The 20,079-nt window shown below is 40.0% G+C and overlaps 1 protein-coding gene and 1 non-coding gene across 6 annotated transcripts in view; both read right to left on the bottom strand.

The window, feature by feature from the left end:
* SLC41A2 (solute carrier family 41 member 2) overlaps positions 1–20,079 on the bottom strand; it is a 167,098-nt gene that overhangs the window by 125,841 nt on the left and 21,178 nt on the right. The window lies entirely within an intron of this gene.
* Positions 16,588–16,722, bottom strand: LOC132499625 (small nucleolar RNA SNORA70). Its single transcript, XR_009533865.1, has one exon. It is a non-coding gene; the product is annotated as a small nucleolar RNA SNORA70 (small nucleolar RNA).

Genomic DNA, 20,079 nt, shown 5'->3' with positions numbered 1-20,079 from the left:
AGATGACAGTATGTATATCACCATTCAGTCACCATTCAGCTCAAAAAGCATGCTCAGGAAAATTGACCAGCTAACACTAAATAGGAAAATGGAGTGAGGAGAAGGTTAAAAAAAGAGGAATTTCCCCAAACAAGTCATCTCTCTTAGAGTATTTGCAGGACCTGGTTAAGCACATAGTCTGCACTGAGTTGGCCAGCAGGATCCAGATGCAAAGACACATCCAGCTTTTACTTTTGCCCCTAGTATTCTTTCTTTAGAAGGTTAGATGGAGAGGTGGATATTCTGCACACACGGCCACTGTGTACAGAGACCAGATAGAGCCTTTGGGTAAATTTAAAACAGTACCTCCTGGAAAAAGGAAGCCACAGGAATGGAGTCTCCGGCTGGATTTCAGCCCCCCTCCATCCCCTCAGCCAAGCACCTTCAGGCACTGCAGGATCTGCAACAACCTTATACAACAAGACTGGGCAGTTGGGTGAAATGGTAAACTACACTTAAAGAGCATAAAACAAACAAACAAAAAAACACATTTTTATTGTTGTTTCCTCAGCATGTTTCCCCAATTTTTCAGCTCATGGTATTTCCATCTCCCACGTAAAACCACACTTGCCCTGTTCCATGAGGTTCTGGTAGGCCTAGTGATCACAGTCCCCTCCCATCCAGACCACATAATGACAAGTGCCTGGAGCAGAGCTGAGTCCTACCCTGGCATTTCACAGATTTGTTGGCTTATTATTTCCTGAACGGCTACTAGATCCTGAGGTTGCCCCATAAACAAAAGAGGCACTGTTCTTGCTTCAAGGATTTTTCCTTGTAGTGGGGAGGAACAAAAATCAGGTGAGCAAATAAATAAATAATTTGTGGTAAAGGCAGTGAAGGAAACAGTTGATAGAGCAAAGAGCGAATGACTTACAGGGCTACTTCAAAGGGGAAGGCCTCTGGAAGGGTGTTTTCTCACTTCCTTTTGCAATGAAATAGTTCTGAAGCCGTCACTCTGTCTTCCTCCTCAAAAAGCTCCCTCTACCACCACCACCACCACCACCACTTGGAGGAAAGCTCATCTATGTTAGAAAAGGATCCACAGAAACAGAGAATCAGAGCTAGGAGATGATGAGAGGGTTCTGACATCATGATGAGAATGTCTATCTCATTTATTTAAAGCCCGTTCCATCCCTGTTCTTCCCAATTATATGGGCCAAGAAATCTCCACTGCTTAAGCTAGTCTGAGTGGTGTTTCTGTCCTAACATCTGTTTTTTAAATAATGCAATTTGGAAGTACTAGGAATTACCTTGCTACCAGTGCATGCCACGGACCACATACCACCATCTTGCACTGAGGAAAATGTGTTTATTTTTATTTATCCTTCATTTTATCCAGTTAATGAGTGATCAGTTATTCTAATGCTGGCATATTGACAAGGTCTATTATCTCCCTTAAAGACTCCTTAAATTTTCTTCCTTTAAAGAAATCACTTAGAAACTCATTGAATAATGGTTACAATCAAAATACTTTGTGGTTGATTTAAAATAGGTAATGTACACATATACCACTAAATAAAAAGTTGGTTGGGTTGCTCTATATTGTTATTCATCCATGAATGAGTAAAAACAACTAAAAATTTAAAAAATAAGTGAATAGAACTGGGCAAAGTTTCCCGTGGTTTTAGGTGCTTTAAGTTAAAGGATACCAGTGGAGATATTTATGGGTTACTCTTTAGCTACCTAATAGGTTATTTTAATCTAGTACCAACATAGCCGAAAATAAACAGTGTCTTTAAAAGTTTAGGTTTAAAAGTTTAGGTTAGGGCCCCTGGTGGCGCGGTGGTTGAGAGTCTGCCTGCCGATGCAGGGGACACGGGTTCGTTCCCCGGTCCGGGAAGATCCCATGCGCCGCGGAGCGGCTGGGCCCGTGAGCCATGGCCGCTGAGCCTGCGCGTCCGGAGTCTGTGCTCCGCAACAGGAGAGGCCACAACAGTGAGAGGCCCGGGTACCGCAAAAAAAAAAAAAAAAAAGTTTAGGTTAGTTAGGTGTAAATTCTCAATTCTCTTTGTAAGTTATAAAGCAAGCAATCTCTAGGAAAAAGGAATCCACTACTTTATTTGCTAATGGCCAATGTTTGCACAAAACAGAAGTTTCCAGAAAAAAAAAAAAAAAAGCATCTGCAGCAGGTAAAACAAGTACAGTGATTAACATTGTGGCTTGGGTTTTTTTTTTCCAAATTGCTACATGAAAAAAAAGTATTATCTATAGTGCTCATGTAAGGTCAATAAAAATATCAGGCATGATTCAAAAACCCTAGATTGAGCGGCTATATCAGATGCTGTTATGTAGCAATTTTGTTCCAAAGATTCTTTAGGTGTTATGTGGAGCCAACACAGGGGCAAGTCTACTTGAGTGTCTTAAACCCTTGTTACTCAAAGTATGGTCCACGGTGCAGCAGCACTGGTATCACCTGGGTGGTTATGAGAAATGCAGGATCTCAGCTCCCAAGCATAACCCAACCTACTGAATCACAACCTGTGCTTTTAATAGCATCTCCAAGTGATTTATGTACACATGGAAGTTTGAGAAGCACTTGCCTGAACAGTCAAAAAAGAATCTGATTTACACCCATTAGACTAAAAATTACATGTTGTCAGACTTTCAAATGTGAACAAAGACATGAGAACTGGTAACACATACAACACCACTAGTGCAAGTGTACACTGTACAACCACGTTGGAAAACAATTTGGTATTATCTACTAAAACTGAAGAGGCATATGCCCCACATTCCAGCAATTCCACACCTAAGTACATACCCTGAAGCAACTCTTGCTTTGTACACCAGGAGACACATAAAAGAATATCCTTAGCAATATTTTCACACTAGCAACAAAACTGGAATTAACTCAAGAAAAAAGATAAATGGCGGGAGAGTCACACAATGGAATATATGAAGAAGGGGATGATAAGCAAGCACCAATTTCAAGAGAATGGTTACATTTGGGGAAGTAGTACAAAAGCACACAGGGAACTCCAGAAGTAGTGGTTATATTTTTTAAGCTTGGTAGTAGATACGTGTTTATTATTGTTTTTTAAACATTTTCATTACACCACATGAGCGCTTCAGTCACATGAGTGATATTGTGACAGATTTTCTTACTCCCATTTATTGCTCCCCTCCTATAGGAGGATTGTTTTCTCCACCTGTTGCCATGTTACCTGCAGGGACTATGGGAGGATTATACTGCCTCACGTCCACTGACATCAGGTTTGGGCATCTGACTCATGATGGCAGCAACATCTACAAACAGAAATAGTTCACCTATGGCTTCTTTTCCATCTGACATGGGAATGACATGTCCTAAGGAAGTGCTGCTTCTTCAGACTGGGTCCGGGGACAAAGATAACACACAGAGCTGCAGCGACCTACAAGCAACATGCAACACGAGAAAGAAAGCTTTGCTGATGAAAGCCACTGAGAGTTCGGAATTGTTTACCTCCACAGCATGATCTAACAAAAGCTAACCAAAAAAGTAAATATTTTAAAGAAGAATCTGACCCACAGATTCCCAACTAGTTTAGTTTAAGAGAGTCTCTCTGATATATGAGCACATAAGGATTCCGTCTATGGTTAAAGAGTTTGAAAACAGTGTTTTCCAAACATTCAGATCTCATTAACCAAATTTCCCCCCAAATTTTACCAATTTAAAAATGATCTTCCTTTAAAAATAAAAATGCAGAAAGGACAAAATCTTGGACTAAAAGCCTTTCCACTGAGCACATTTAGATTTATCAAGAACTCACTTCATGCTCCCTGTGAAAGCTTTGTCATGGGCTAGCATTAATCTATAGACCTGTGTCAGGGAACCACTGACTTAAAGGAAAACAAACTAATACAAAACAATCCTGATGAATTCAACTGTAGTTACAAAAACAAAAAAACATTAATGCTAAAATTACTTGTTTTTAGAAGAAAAAGAATTGTATTGTATGTGTGTTGATTTACTAAATCAGTATCTCGGAGAAAATCTGCCTATCGTGCTGGAAGAGGCACTCTGTTCCATTGCAAAGGTTAAATAATACACTTGAAAAATTCATCAGAGCTGTGAGTTAGCAGGCCTAAGTCACGCCTCATTACTAAGAGAGGCAATAAATGGAAGTTTAACACTTTGTTATCTTCCCATAACAACAACAAAAAGATTATCGCATTTAGTCGAAAATCTCAAAACTTGTTGGGGGGGTATTTTACATTTGCATAAGCACACATAAAACTACAGCACTATCACACACATACACACACACACAAAATAACCTAGAAGTCAAGGCAGCTTATGGTTACTGTGTATTCTTAGTTTCACCACTCTGCAAGTGTGCATTCTGCTTTTTTTTAAATTTATTTATTTATTTTTGGCTGCATTGGGTCTTCTTTGCTGCGCGTAGGCTTTCTCTAGTTGCGGTGAGTGGGGGCTACTCTTCATTGCGGTGCGTCGGCTTCTCATTGCGGTGACTTCTCTTGTGGAGTATGGGCTCTAGGCGCGCGGGCTTCAGTACTTGTGGCACATGGGCTCAGTAGTTGTGGCTCACGGGCTCTAGAGCGCAGGCTCAGTAGTTGTGGCGCACGGGCTTAGTTGCTCCGCAGCATGTGGGATCTCCCGGCCCAGGGCTCAACCCGTGTCCCCTGCATTGGCAGGTGGATTCTTAACCACTGCGCCACCAGGGAAGTCCCCATTCTGCTTCTTTCATTTCCCCAGAATATATGTCTTCTGTTTCTGTTTGTTATGAAGATGTAGATAGTCACCAAACAGGATGTGTTATGCAGTCAGTTAAATCAGATTTCAGAGTGGTCATGCCAGCCAAAACTAGCTAGACCTTAGCCTATATTGCACAAATTATTTTCTTGTTTTATAAAAAATTTTGGTACATTGTTTTTAATAATATCCAGTAAGTACTTAATTATTTAACTGAATAGCAGGTTCACACAGAAGGATTATGTCTATTTAATTTGCTTTTTACAGCACTCAAACCGCAGGCTGCCTTTAAGGCTGCTCAGTTTTCTTCCACTACGTTCATTTAAAGAATGAAACTTGGGCTTCCCTGGTGGCGCAGTGGTTGACAGTCCGCCTGCCAATGCAGGGGACATGGGTTCGTGCCCTGGTCCGGGTATATCTCACATGCCGCAGAGCGGCTGGGCCCGTGAGCCACGGCCTCTGGGCCTGCGCGTCAGAGCCTGTGCTCCGCAACGGGAGAGGCCACAACAGTGGGAGGCCCGTGTACCGCAAAAAAAAAAAAAAAAAAAAAAAAAGAATGAAACTTGTGTAAACATAAATCCTCACTGATTTCAATGATTAGCTCTTTCCATTTAAGCAAAAACTATTTTTAAAAGTCTCAGTGGCCTTTTAGATTGCAGTCTCACATCTGAACTCCTCAGCTTCCCCATTCCTCATCCCAAACTCCCTTTTCCTGAAGAATTGACCAACAAATCACTCTTCTCAGCACATATCCCCAACAGCTCTTAACTAATCACCCCTTTGGTTTTCTCATGTTCACTTTGACGCCACGTTCTGCTGTCCTGCCATGACCTCACTGACAAACGCTTCTCCCTTGAGAATGCATCAGAACCATGAAGTCACCCTAGTCCCATTCATGGGGATCACAGACCTTGACTACTAAATCACACTGAAGAACTCTCTTCCCCATTTGAGATAGTCCTACAGCTATGACTAAAACCATTTCTCATTTTTAACCCTTTGATTTCACTATTCTCCACGGGGATGCCTACATTGTTTATTTTTCCTAATTGTTTCATACTGACGCATTGCCTTCTACTAGATTTCCTAAGTCAGCTAAATTACTACCTCTTACTCTTCTCTAAGCTTCCTCTATTCAATCAAATTTCCTTTATTCAGCTTTCCCACCTCTACACTTTCTGCCAAATTCTTCCTAATGTCCAGAAACTTTCACCTCGTTCAAAAGGTCACAATAAAACTTACCACCTCAAAGAAATCTACCCAAATTAATGCAGGGTTAAGGGTACAGAGAGGAAAAAAACAGTCAAAATTAAATGCCCAAAACAGTTAGCAACCTTCCTCAGGTACAGTTTAAAAAAAATTTTTTTTAAATGAAAGGTGTCCATTTGGTCTCTCACTGCCAGTTCTTACACAGCAAAGATGACATCTCGTGTCTCCGATGATATCTGATACATCACCTGACCCTCAAAAGTTAAAAATCAATATGGCACTGTAAAAGAAATCTCCAGAATTCTAAATGTACTACTGCTGCTTGCCAGAGGTATAATTCGATATCCAGTTAAGAATGCATAACTAGAAAAAAAAATGTATGGACCTCTTTTGCTCATTTCCTGTAGTTAACGAAGGAAAAGGAACTATCCCAAGGCAACAATTCTAAAGAATGAAGATGAGTCCAGTCAGTAACTATTCTGCAAACTCCATATGCTGTTAAGTCAAACTGGTCCAAACAACAGCTGAGTTATAGCAATACACATACCACAATTTTGATCATCGTTCAGGTCATTTAAAAGTACTTGGAAGGGAATTCCCAGGCAGCCCAGTGGTTACGGCTCCGCACTTCCAATGCAGGGGGCACAGGTTCAGTTCCTGGTCGGGTAACTGGGAACTAAGATCCCACATAACGTGAGGCAGCCGAAAAAAGTACCTGGAAACCGAAATAGAAAAACTGCTACCTCAGGGCTTCCCTGGTGGCGCAGTGGTTGAGAGTCCGCCTGCCGATGCAGGGGACGCGGGTTCGTGTCCCGGTCCGGGAGGATCCCACATGCCGTGGAGCAGCTGGGCCCGTGAACCATGGCCGCTGAGCCTGCGCGTCTGGAGCCTGTGCTCCGCAACGGGAGAGGCCACAACAGCAAGAGGCCCGCGTACCGCAAAAAAAAAAAAAAAAAAAAAAACCCTGCCACCTCACAAATACTGTCCTCCCCGATTAAAAGGCTCACCTCCAAAGTGGAATCAACGTACCTCCCCCCTCCTTTTTTTGCTTTGGTTGAAATGCATAGAGTTAGCTCCTAGAAAAAAAAAATGCTGACTTTTTGGCTTAAACTGGAAACTGTCTAATTAAACTGAATTCAAGCACTCACACAGGTTTCATTTAGGTAACAGGTAGTGATGTCAAGCTTTTTTGATTTGGTAGTCCTGATATTCTCTAACAAACACAGAAGCTTGAGAAATCATGGGCATGATTCAGCTCCTGATATCCCAAAGCTAAAGGACTCCATAAAACAATCACTCATTTCTAAGACTGCCCACTGATAGAAAAGAGTAACATCATAAAATTTATCAATCCTAAAGTTTCTATAGGCCTAAAAGACAGCCAAACATTTGTAAAGAATTTGTTTGAGCCCAGAGAAAGAATCAGTGTGTATAATAAATCTTTGGTATAATAAATCCTCAATACATCTCAAATAATGTTTCAAAGAAAACCAGAACCAGACAACTGATTAATTTTCAGAATCACAACCCTCAACCCCACTTAAAAAAATAATTTTTTAAAAAGAATGCTTTATTTGGAAGAAGGATACACCGAAGACAAGCCAATGAATCAACTAAAACAAAATCCGCAGTTGAACCATTTCTGCTTATTGAGAAAATGTTGACAGAATAAATACAGTGTGTGTCCAAAGAACTAAGTGTACTGCATAAACAAAGTACAGTTCATTCTACCAAGTGCACTGACTGATAGTTGGTAGAATGAACTTTGATTATATTTATCCCCTATCAAATCAACTGAAAAGTGAAAAAAAAACCCAATCATTTTAACTAGATTCTGATTAGATTAATAGCAATACAGTTGTATAATACAGGTAGTAAACAATGACCAGAAATATCACTTAGTACTACTGTTTGAAGCAACTCGGTGAATAGTTGGCAGCAAAGGAGCTAAATCAGAGAACTCTGTTTTGAAGCCGAGAAACTGCTTTTAAACAACAAAAAAGTATATTTCTCCCATTTTAAAACATTTCTTACATGTACCTTATTCAAAAAAACTACTTAACCACTCCCTTGCAATTAACTTGCAACTGACATTCCTTAATTTCCTGCAAACTACTGCTGAGAACATCACCACCTTATCAATCACCCTAGATAAAGTCACATGAAACTTTACTTAGAAATTATAGCTACAGGGGGCCTCCCTGGTGGCGCAGTGGTTGAGAGTCCGCCTGCCGATGCAGCGGATACGGGTTCGTGCCCCGGTCTGGGAGGATCCCATATGCCGCGGAGCGGCTGGGCCCGTGAGCCATGGCCGCTGGGCCTGCGCATCCGGAGCCTGTGCTCCGCAACGGGAGAGGCCACAACAGTGAGAGGCCCGCATACCGCAAAAAAGAAAAAAAAAAAAAAAGAAAGAAATTATAGCTACAGAAAGCCCTGCTACTGAAAACTGGTCTTTTTCTTTTTCTTTAATGAAGTTTGAGCCACCCTTTTATTTTACTTCAGCAACAAGGAAACTTACAGCTACATCTGAAATTCACATCTACGATCAATTTATTCATCTTAATGTTACACTCCTAGTTTTATTTTCTCTGGTACTGGTTTCATAACTTTTTTAAAACCCAATATTTCTTGTAAATGTTATTTTTTATAAAGTGACTCAACACCTTTGTGTAAAAGGTAGTGTACATGAGGATAAAACATAAATAATACATTTCCTTACTGGTTTTCCCTGGCACTTATAAATCTGAAATAACTAAATTTAGAGACTAGGTAACTGGAGTTCAGCATTTCAAATGAAGACAAATTATTACCCAGAACTCACCAAAAAGTATACTTTCGTACTTTTAGAATTAATACATCTTTATACTCTTAAAGAGAATTCCATTTTTAAAACGCAAACACACTTCTAGGGCCAACTTAAAATATACACTTCATTCTTCGTACAATTAAAGTGAAAACTGAATATAAAATCTTAAAGAATTGTAAAGTGCAGAATGGATAACCATGTGTCAAAGTAAAAATCTTCTTTCTAAGAAAAGGAAAAGGGAAAAATGATTTGCCACGTGTAAGGTTAACATTTTTCTTCTACATTTGAAGACCAAGAGTGCCCCATAATTTTCATGGTGATACCATTCCAAATATTTACTCAGAGCCATTCTCCCCCTCCAGGGGCCCTTCTCCCTCCCCTATCCCTGAGGTGAAGCAGCACGCTACACGCTGCTGAGCAGGCCACATAGAATTACACTACCTTCTACTAGGTGACGGAACAGGACAGCTCCCAAACCGAGTGAGGTCTTCCTCAGGTGGTGGCCTACCATCACCTTCCCTCGCTGGGACACCTTCACAATGGTACCACCAGGGAGATGACACCGATCTTCCCCGTTCCCAAACTGTACTTTCCCTCAATACTGCTCCCTGGTACACAGAGCTGTGAAGGCAGGCCAAGTGCACAAACTCACAGCAAGAGGCTCTATTAGATTAGGTGAACCACAGGTACACAGTGTTACGTTACTCAACTATTTTGGCATCAAACTGAAACAATGATCTAACTCTTTCAGTATCTTTACTGTCTGCAATCAAGTCTCTCCTCTACCCTTTGGTCAGAGCTGCGTACTTTTTAATTCAAATACCAGTTTAAAAAAAAAAAAAAAAAAAGGAGCCCAAGGGCTCTAAGTCCAACTTGAAGTTCAAACTAAAACTACCCTCAAAACCACCCCAAAACAACTTAGTTGCCACATACTGGCCTTTGCTCATAAAAATATCCTGACTACCTTTCTTTCCCAGCTCATTTGGAAATGGTGCTTCTAACATCCACTGGCATAGAGTTCTCTTTTATTGTTTTTCTATTTTTCACAGAAGCGATAAGTGTTCAATGCAAAATAAACAAATAAATAAAGGCCAAGGACAAACAAAGTTGTTTATTCTGGAAACCCACCATCCAGAGATAATCACTGATGATATATTAGTGCATATGATAACTCTATTGTTGATATATTTTTTCTATATCTATGTTTAAAACAAAAATTGGTTCATATTACATACAGTTTGGCATCCTGCTTTTTGCATTTCATAAAATATCAAAAAAGAGTGTCTTATCAGTATCCTACAAAGTTATTTTTAATGGCTACTTAAAATTTCCTCTTTCTAAAACTCCCAGGGGCTCTAAAATTTCTTCTTTCTTACTTCTCCCCATCCACAGTTTCCTAGTAGGAACACAACTAAAAGGCAAAATTCATGTAATTAATACATCCTAAACACTTCCAGAAAACTAACATTCTGCTGTATTCACAGCAATTATTTCATTTATATTTTATATTGTTAGATGATCATGAATAAATAACTGCATCTGTGCCACCAAGTTCCAAGGCAGGGCCAGGCTGCCATCAAGTCTACAGTGTGTCTCCCCCATGAGCCATGACATATAATTCAAAATGATAACTCCAAACAAAATAAGAGTCACAACAAGGTACAACTTTTCCTAGAAAGACTATTTCATTGTTCCTTTAAAAGTCACAAAACATTAACAGATGGCCAACAGGCACATGAAAAGATGCTCAACAACATATTAGAGAAATGCAAATCAAAACCACAATGAGGTATCATTTCACACTGGTCAGAACGGCCATCACCAAAAAGTCTACAAATAATAAAGGCTGGAGAGGGTGTGGAGAAAAGGGAGCCCTCCTACAGTGTTTTTTTGTGGGAATGTAAATTGGTGCAGCCACTATGGAAAACACTATGGAGGTTCCTTTAAAAAACTAAAAACACGGGCTTCCCTGGTGGCGCAGTGGTTGAGAGTCTGCCTGCCAATGCAGGGGACACGGATTCGAGCCCTGGTCTGGGAGGATCCAACATGCCGCGGAGCGGCTGGGCCCGTGAGCCACAACTACTGAGCCTGCGCGTCTGGAGCCTGTGCTCTGCAACAAGAGAGGCCGCGACAGTGAGAGGCCCGCGCACCGCGATGAAGAGTGGCCCCCGCTTGCCACAACTAGAGAAAGCCCTCGCACAGAAACGAAGACCCAGCACAGCAAAAATGAATAAATTAATTAATAAACTCCTACCCCCAACGTCTTCTTTTAAAAAAAAACAAAAAAAAACACTAAAAACAGAACCACCATATGACCCAGCAATACCACTCCTGAGCATATATCCAGAAAATATGAAAACTCTAGTTCACCTCAGTGTTCACAGCAGCACTATTTATAAGAGCCAAGACATGGAAACAATCTAAATGTCCACTGACAGATGAATGGATAAAAAAGTGGTATATACACACAATGGAATATTACTCAGCCATAAAAACAAATGAAATATTGTCATTTGCAGCAACATGGACGGACCTAGAGATTATCATACTGAGTGAAGTAAGTCAGACAGAGAAAGACAAATATTATATCACTTATATGTGGAATCTTAAAAAATAATACAAATGAATCTATATACAAAATAGAAACAGACTCACAAACATAGAAAACAAACTTATGGTTACCAAAGGGCAAAGGGAGGGAGGGGAAGGGATAAATTGGAAGTATGGGATTAACAGATACAAACCACTATACATAAAAGAGATAAGCAACAGGATTTACTGTTTAGCACAGGGAACTATATTCAATATCTTGTAATAACCCATAATGGAAAATAATCTGAAATATATATATTAAAAAAACTGAAAAAAATTACAAAATATTGAATTATTTAAATTTTTTTCTCTCTTTTGGTGCCCCCTTGCTAATGCTCAAACACATGCTTACATTGTCTATTAAGCGCTGCCCGCAGGGATTGAGAAAAGAATAGGTTTTGTTCCAAGGAATTATATGAGTTTAAACTCAGATGATAAAATCTACGCACAATCAAAATCCCAGACTTGAGCACACAGATTTCAGTCAAACACATTTTGAAACGGAGAATATTAACTGCTTGTTCAAAGTTGTATTATTCATGTGGAATCACTGGTAAATGCTTTATGCTATGTTTGAAACTGTACAAAGCTTCCCGAGATATATGCAATGTTTTCATTATATGAATAAATCGATAACATGATTTGCATTGAGTGGTTTTACGGGGGAATTTCAAGTGACTTATTCAGCAAATCTCCACACTTCAATTAAAAGCGACGATTTGCTTCCAAAAAATTAAATGTGAAGAAGAATTAAATGTGAAAATTAAATTCTTCCAAAGAATTAAATGTCAACACACTAATGATATTGACAGTAGTTTAGAGGCTAGGTTCTAAAGTCAAACTGCTTTGGCTTAAATTCTGACTTTCACTAGCTATGGGATGTATGCCTCTATACTTTAGTTTCCTCGTGAAAAAATATCTCCTCCATTGGGTTACTGTGAGAATTAAATGACTTAATACATGTAAGGTGCTTCGAACAGTGTATCGAGCCTTCAGTAAATATTAGCTAGTTACCATCATCATTATTCATTATTATACATTTTTGTAAAAGGCTCAAAATCTACTTTCCACCTCTTTCTCCCTTTACTAAGGAACAGACTAGACCACAGAATCACAAAAATATTATACATTGCTGTATTAAACCCCTACCTTATAATTTTCAGATCAACTGTTTTGTTCCTACCTTCTTTAAAAAATAAACTGAAGTTTAATATTTACATTGTATACACTGCACTCATCCTATTTTTCATTAAACTGTCAGCATGCTATAAAATACTGTATATCTATAATGACCAGTATATACACAGAACAACTGGTACCTATATATACTGAACAACACAGGTCTTCAGGAAACCACAATGTTTTAAAAGGAAAAAAGAAGATGAAAGCTGGAATAGGAAGTAGCTCTAATACTGTTGTTAAATTTAAATATCATATATAATGTACTTTTTTACTTTTAAAAAGATATCTAAATAACATTTTTACAATTTACAAATAAAACAGACTACCTTAAACCATTACTGTAAGGTTTCTTCTAGACTAGAGAACTAAGTCTGCTCAACCAGAACGAGAAATATTACATAGAATCCATCATGAGTTTGCCTGGGGTTATTCTGAAACCTATAATCCAGAAATGACAGACAAGAGTTCTCTGACTTTTTTTTTTCCAAAGAGTACTAGAACATTACCATAAAAATTCTTTACTGTTTGTTATGTAAAAGATAGAGGAAAGTGGCAGATAAAATGAAGAAAATAGGCCAGGCTTTGGACTCTGAGCCTACCTATTAATTTTGCTTTCTTGATCATAGATATAACAGGCTGCTTTAAATCCCAGGAGAATACACTGGTTAATAATGAAAAAGATTTATTTCCCCACTAAATGTTCTTTGGCCTTATTACTTTCCTATATTGTTTATTCATACCTTACCAGGAATATGAAAAGCTTATCAAAAAGCCACTCTCAGAATTAAAAAAACCCACTTCTTCAAAGAACTGAAGTCTAGGGAATTCCCTGGAGGTCCACTGGTTAGGGCTCCATGCTTCCAATGCAGGGGGCATGGGTTTGATACTTGGTCGGGGAACTAAGATCCTGCAAGCCATGTGGTGTGACCAAAACAAAAAAAAAAAAAAAAAAAAAAAAGAACTAGAGTCTAATCCTTAAGTCCTCCCAAATATTTAAAAACTTAAACCCCAAAGAAAGGAGAACAATCACCCATTCTACAGAACATCAAAACCACTGAAAGCAAAAAGAATAGACTTTCTTTGGGGCTTCCCTGGTGGCGCAGTGGTTGGGAGTCCGCCTGCCGATGCGGGGGACACGGGTTTGTGCCCCGGTCTGGGAGGATCCCACATGCCGCGGAGCGGCTGGGCCCGTGAGCCATGGCTGCTGAGCCTGCGCGTCCGGAGCCTGTGCTTCGCAACGGGAGAGGCCACAACAATGAGAGGCCCACATACCGCAAAAAAAAAAAAAAGAATAGACTTTGTTTGTATGTACTTGTATAATCTTTTCTGAAAACCTAGGAGGTAGACATGTTCATACACTACAGTTCAGGAAACTGAGTCTCAGAGAGGTTAAGTAATATGCTCAAGTTATAAAGTCAGTAAAATAAAGACACAGGACTCAAATTCACAACTTTCTTACCAGTTAATGATAAAGCAGAAATGACAGGCATTCCCTGTACACCACTGTGAGGGGCCACAGAGACGAGGATTACAGAACAAGTCCTTCAGTGCTCTCTCCCAACTCCATGCCCTACACCAGAATCTAGCAGGTTGGATTCAAGTTATTTTTGAACACAGTTGATTGCTCAAGAATGGAAACAGCTCCCTCCCAAGTCTCACCCCCTAATTCACAGGTGAATTCTCTTCTGCATTATCTTCTGTTAATAAATAAATGAGCAATTATTTACTGAAGACCCAGAAATGTAACCATACCATAAATTGCCCTTTTTATAAGTGCCATATAAGGTAGTGTAGAAGGAAGAGATCACTTATATCTTTAGTATCTGCCCCTCTAACGCTCTTGTTTTATAATACATAATGGCACTTATTTACATGAAGGTTGCTCTTTACTAGTCTGTGAGCTTTTGATACAAAATTCTGCATATCCCCCACTCAGTATTAGTCAAAATGTAGGTGGTGTCCACTAAAAATGTTGAAAGAAGGAGTGAACGAAACATTGACGAGTTGAACCTTAAATAACAACATTTAGAGAGATGGAGTAAAAGAAGGGGAAGTACGTCCTTATGAGGTGGCTGGCAACCAGGCAAACGACTGCTGGGGAAATGGATAGGCAGGTCTGAGTAGAAGATCCGTATCACCAAGCAGCAAAAAAACAGTAAACTGGAAGATCTGGAATTCCTGACTGCGGGGTTAGGACTTCATTTTCTGAATTAGGCCAACTGTTTTTGAACATTTATTTTTAATGCAGGGGAATGCTTTGTTTAAATTAAACCCTACTCGAAACCCCAATATAGAAAACAGGTAAAAGCAAAGCAGTACCGGTTGAAGCCCCACTCAGTCCCCATCTTACCTAATTGAGAAGCCCCCAAAGCCCCTCCTTGGAGCACAGTTTGAAAACCACTGGGTTAGAAAAAGGTCTGGAAGGACAGATACCAAAGTGCTCAGAGCACTTTGACTTCTGGAGAACTGGGTTGGCCTAGATTGAGGGAGCAGGGTAAGGAAGGACTTGAAATACTATTTTCACTTTTTAAATCCTGCATTTTTTAATATTATTTGAACTTTTGCTTATATTGAGCACTTTTTACTTTTTAATTTAAAAAGAAATAAGATACCATTGATCTAAAAAAGCATTTTTAATGGTTAAATTTCTTCAAGAGAATTGCCACATTTTAATGAATCATTTCCTTATAGCAGGATATTTTCTTGACTAAATTATATTGCAATGAAAATGAACATCTTTGTGCATAAGACTTTCTCATATTTAGAATGATTTTCTTAGGATAAATTTATACAAGTTAATGGTTTCCATTTAAGTTCTATAATACACGGCTTAAAATAGGACTCTCTAGAACATAAAAATATAAAATTCAATTAGTATTTTTTAAAAGTCATCCTATAGGGACTTCCCTGGTGGTGCAGTCATTAAGAATCCACCTGCCGATGCAGGGGACACAGGTTCAGGCCCTGGTCGGGGAAGATCCCACATGCCGCGGAGCAACTAAGTCTGGCCGCCACAACTACTGAGCCTACGCTCTAGAGCCCGTGAGCCACAACTACTGAAGCCCACGTGCCTAGAGCCCGTGCTCCGCAACAAGAGAAGCCACCGCAATGAGAAGCCTGAGCACCGCAACGAAGAGTAGCCCCGCTCACCGCAACTAGAGAAAGTCCGTGTGCAGCAACCAAGAACCAACACAGCCATAAATAAATAAATAAATAAATAAATAAATAAATTTAAAAAGCCATCCTATAGTAGCAAGATTTGATCCTAGCACGAATGTTTAAGATATATAAAATCTAATTTACAAAACTAATTAGCAAAGTTTCCATATCTCAAAAAATGTATTAAAGGGAAATCTGAAACAGAACTTGAAGTCTCTCTTTCATGAATTTTTCATAACTTCTCTTGCCACTTATCAAAACCATACACTGAAACAATTTTCCTTCACAGTTGGGTTTCACGATCCAATTCTGTGAAGTCACAGTACTGTGACAGTATAATCATTCTCTGGCAACAAACTGACATCATTAAATTCTTAATTGTAAGTTCTGTTGGGTATATGGATGTTCTATTTTTACTTCTAAGATCAAAATCTATTTTCTGTTGCCTCTCCATTAAGCTCATATGATTGATACATTTTCTTTTTCTTGGACAAGGAAGTAGGATTTATTGGTGGGCGTGAGTAAGGAGGGGACAGTGCCAAGGCTCTCGCGAGCGCAGGGCCCGCCATCCGTCCAGGGGGCCACGACGAGGGATGTATTCGACCCCACAGCCATCCGGGATAAGCCGCTTTTCTGCCACCATGTTTTCAAATTTGTCCGCATTAAACTTAGTAAATCCCCACTTCTTGCAGATGTGGGTCTTCTGGCGGCCAGGGAACTTGAACTTGGCCCTGCTGTGGGCCTCAATCACATGTTCCTTGTTCTGTAGCTTGGTGCAGATGGACATCATGACGTGGCCAATGTGGACCCTGACCACTGTGTCCTGGAGCTTTCCAAAGGCACCACGCATACCTGTCTGGAGCCTAGACTGGGGACAGCATGCCAGTCATTAATGTCCACTGGAAAGGGCTGTCTCCAAGGTCCCTTAGGGCAACCTATACAGGCAAGAGGCTGCATACACTACCAAGGAGGCTGCTGTTTGCAGCCATTGCGCACCAGGCCCCCGTGGGGAAAAGAGCACAGTCGGCTGGATTGGCTGCAGATGACTGATACATTTTCATCAATGTATTCACTTTGTCCCCAGCCATCTTTATAAAACTGCCTTTTGGTGAGTGCTCAGAGAATGCCTATCTGTTCAAACAAAACATAAATGGTTGCCCGACTGCCCCCTCCCGTGAACAGCCTGCAATGTTCTGTACTTCTTGAAAGCAGAAACCCCAGAGTCAGAAAGTCTGTTGTTCTTTTTCTTATCTCTACTACTGCTTTAATATAACAAAAGTACTTTTAGTTAAATTAACTTTTTGTTAAATAAGTGAATGGAGTTCTATCACTAATGAATCCAACTGGGCAAAAAGGATTTCTAATAAAACCTTTTTCTGGCTTCCCTGGTGGCACAGTGGTTAGGAATCCACCTGCCAATGTGGGGGACACGGGTTCAAGCCCTGGTCTGGAAGATCCCACATGCCGCGGAGCAACTAAGTCCGTGTACCACAACTACTGAGCCTGCGCTCTAGAGCCCACAAGCCACAACTACTGAGCCCACGTACCACGACTACTGAAGCCTGCGTGCCTAGAGCCCGTGCTCCACAACAAGAGAAGCCACCACAATGAGAAGCCTGCACACCGCAACGAAGAGTAGCCCCCACTCACCGCAACTAGAGAAAGCCCACACACAGCAACGAAGACCCAACACAGCCAAAAAAAAAAAATTAATAAAAATTAAAACAACAACAACAAAAAACCTTTTTCTTTTTCCAAAAGCAAGGATTGCTAGAAACATCAAGGTCACTTCTACTACTATGTAACAGTTCTAATAGTCAGGGTATTTAGACCCTATCAGCAAAGATTTGCCTAGTCCCTACTGGGCATGGGGCACCATGCTAAACGCCAGACGTTCAATGTGAACAAGACAGAAGCAAGGCCTTCTCTCATAGATCTTTCCCTCTTGGTGCAAAGGCACTTTGGCAAACCACGAATGTTTATGAAATGAGAAGTTCCAGTACCAAAAATAGAAATATTCTTTAGAAGAAAGAGACTGGAACCAGATTTTGGAATACCCGTAACACTGGGCCGAGGAATGCAAAGTTTATATTTGAGTAGAAGAAAACGAGGTATTCAAAGGGATCCTTAGAAAATATTAATCTAATCAGGCTCTGATTAAACCTTTTCAATGGCTTCTCATTTCCTCTAAGATAAATCCAAAATGTTTAAAAAGGGTAACTAAATCTTGCATCACCATTCCCACCTACCCAAGATCTTTGGCTGTGGTCATACTGTACTTTTTCTCTGTTTCCTTTATTGTAGGGATTTTCAAACTTTATACATCACGATCTAGTAAAGTATCTATGTGTGACATGCTTATTTTCTATTTTATTTCTTTTTTAAAACATGCAGTTCACAACCACTAAATTAATTTTACAATCTCCTGGTAGGTGCCTAGGTGCCTGCAGCTTGAAAAATACCACCTTGGTATATACCACACACACTCTCTCTCTCTCTCTCTCTCACTTCTTGGCCTTTCCACACATTCTTTTTGCCGGAAACATTCTTGCTCATCCTCCTTCTTGCCTTTTTCTGGCTACTTCCTATGCTACTTTGTGACCTGAGCTCTTAAACATCACTTCCCTGACCCTCTTAGATTAGTTCCCCCTCCTCTGCGTTCCTGAAGTGCTTTCTAACATTCATTAAGCTTTACTGTAATTGTATGTGTGCTAATTGTCTTTCTAGGCTGTAAACTCCATGAGCATCAGGACACATTCTTGGTCTCTGCTGAATCCTGAGAGCCTAGCCCAGTGCCTGTTACTTACTAGGCACTCAGTCAATGAGGAGTAAAGCAAGTAAGGAAATGGACTTGAATAATCTATATATTTAACCGCACAATGAAATAAGCACCCACTTAAAAACTGTTAAGAGGTTTAGCCAGTTCAAAGGAAAATATATTCTCAGTTCCAATTATATAAATGGTGATTAAGTTCCTAAGCTAGCCTACAAAACGCTATTACCCACAAGCACTTAACTGATGAGAGGAGGGCTGCTTATTTGCCTCTCTGCAAGGACAAGAGAACTTTCATTCCTCTAAGTAGGAGAAAACAGGATTAAAGGGACACCTTGCTTTCTCCCTATACTATCAGTTCCTCCTAGAGCAAAGTGACTTATCTAATGGCTGAGATAAGAATAAAGGTCAATATTCCAGACAGGCCCCAGCCCTGAGCTCTCACTGGCTCTTGGATTTATCTGTCTTCAAGAAGAGAAGGTTCTCCTTTCCCTTCCAACTCCTATGAGGAAATCTCCCCAAGACAGGACTTTCCCTGCCTGCAGGGGAGACCTGCAGGTTTTTAGGTGCTCTAGAATCGTGTGGGTAGATAAATTAAGAAGGAACAGAGGAAGTGTGGGTCTAAGCAAAATTCTCCAATCCAGCTTTACCAGAAATGAAAATAAAATGATATTTTAATAGTACTATAATCCTCATCTGGCTTCTTGAATCTGATCTCAATTTGCAGAATCTGGAGAGAGAAGAGATGTAATCAGCACACTGAAAAGCTCCAAGAGGAATAACAGTCACCCCAGTCTGATTTCTGAGTAGCACAGAGGAACAAGGTGGAGCAAAAGGGAAGGGAATGAAACGAAGGAGAAGAAGGTTTCTTTCACTTTTCCTCGTTTGAATTTTTCTTGGGCAAAAATGTCTAAAGGAGTTGAACCTATCTTTGTATCCTACAACCTTCCCCTCCAAATTGTTTCTCATTCTTGCTTCTCTTTTCTCATCTTCCAGACCTTCTATGCTGCCCATAGATCTCCATTTTCAACACCCACACTTTTAGAAATAGAGCAAGTTTTCTCCAAACCTCCAAAATGTCCTATGATCCCATAACCACTAACGTCTCCTATCCCTCCTCACGTCAAAACTCCCATTTCCTCAGTGCAGCTGATCTGGAGGAAAACAATCTGATTAAATTCATTCACATTAAGATAAAATAACTGGCTAACAGTCTAGCCAGCCTACTAGAGATACATATATTTTTTATTTCATACACACACACACAGACATTTTTAAGCTAGAGAAATCTAACTACAGTAATTTCAGAGAAAAGATGAGGGGTGCCTAAAAAGCTCCCATAAAGGAGGCAGGTCCGCTCTGATCAGCATTTCCCAGGGATCACATCCCCAAAGTTGTTCCCACATTTTCCCCAACTTTCAGTCCTTAAGTGACACTAAAAACCCCAGGGGGCAGAGAAAGCCAACTTGGGAAAGCATTTGTAACTACAGGATATTTAGTCATCCATTCATTCTATTAGGTAAAACAAAAACATATACTCAGGTTCTATATTGCAATTATTACCTCCTTCTACTAATGAGGTCAATGAGGCATAAAGGGGTTAAATAACATTTCCATTGTTTAAAG

This window comes from Mesoplodon densirostris, chromosome 11 (assembly GCF_025265405.1).
Source record: "Mesoplodon densirostris isolate mMesDen1 chromosome 11, mMesDen1 primary haplotype, whole genome shotgun sequence".
In the NCBI taxonomy this organism is placed as follows: domain Eukaryota; kingdom Metazoa; phylum Chordata; class Mammalia; order Artiodactyla; family Ziphiidae; genus Mesoplodon; species Mesoplodon densirostris.
This window is presented reverse-complemented; position numbering and strand designations above follow the sequence as displayed.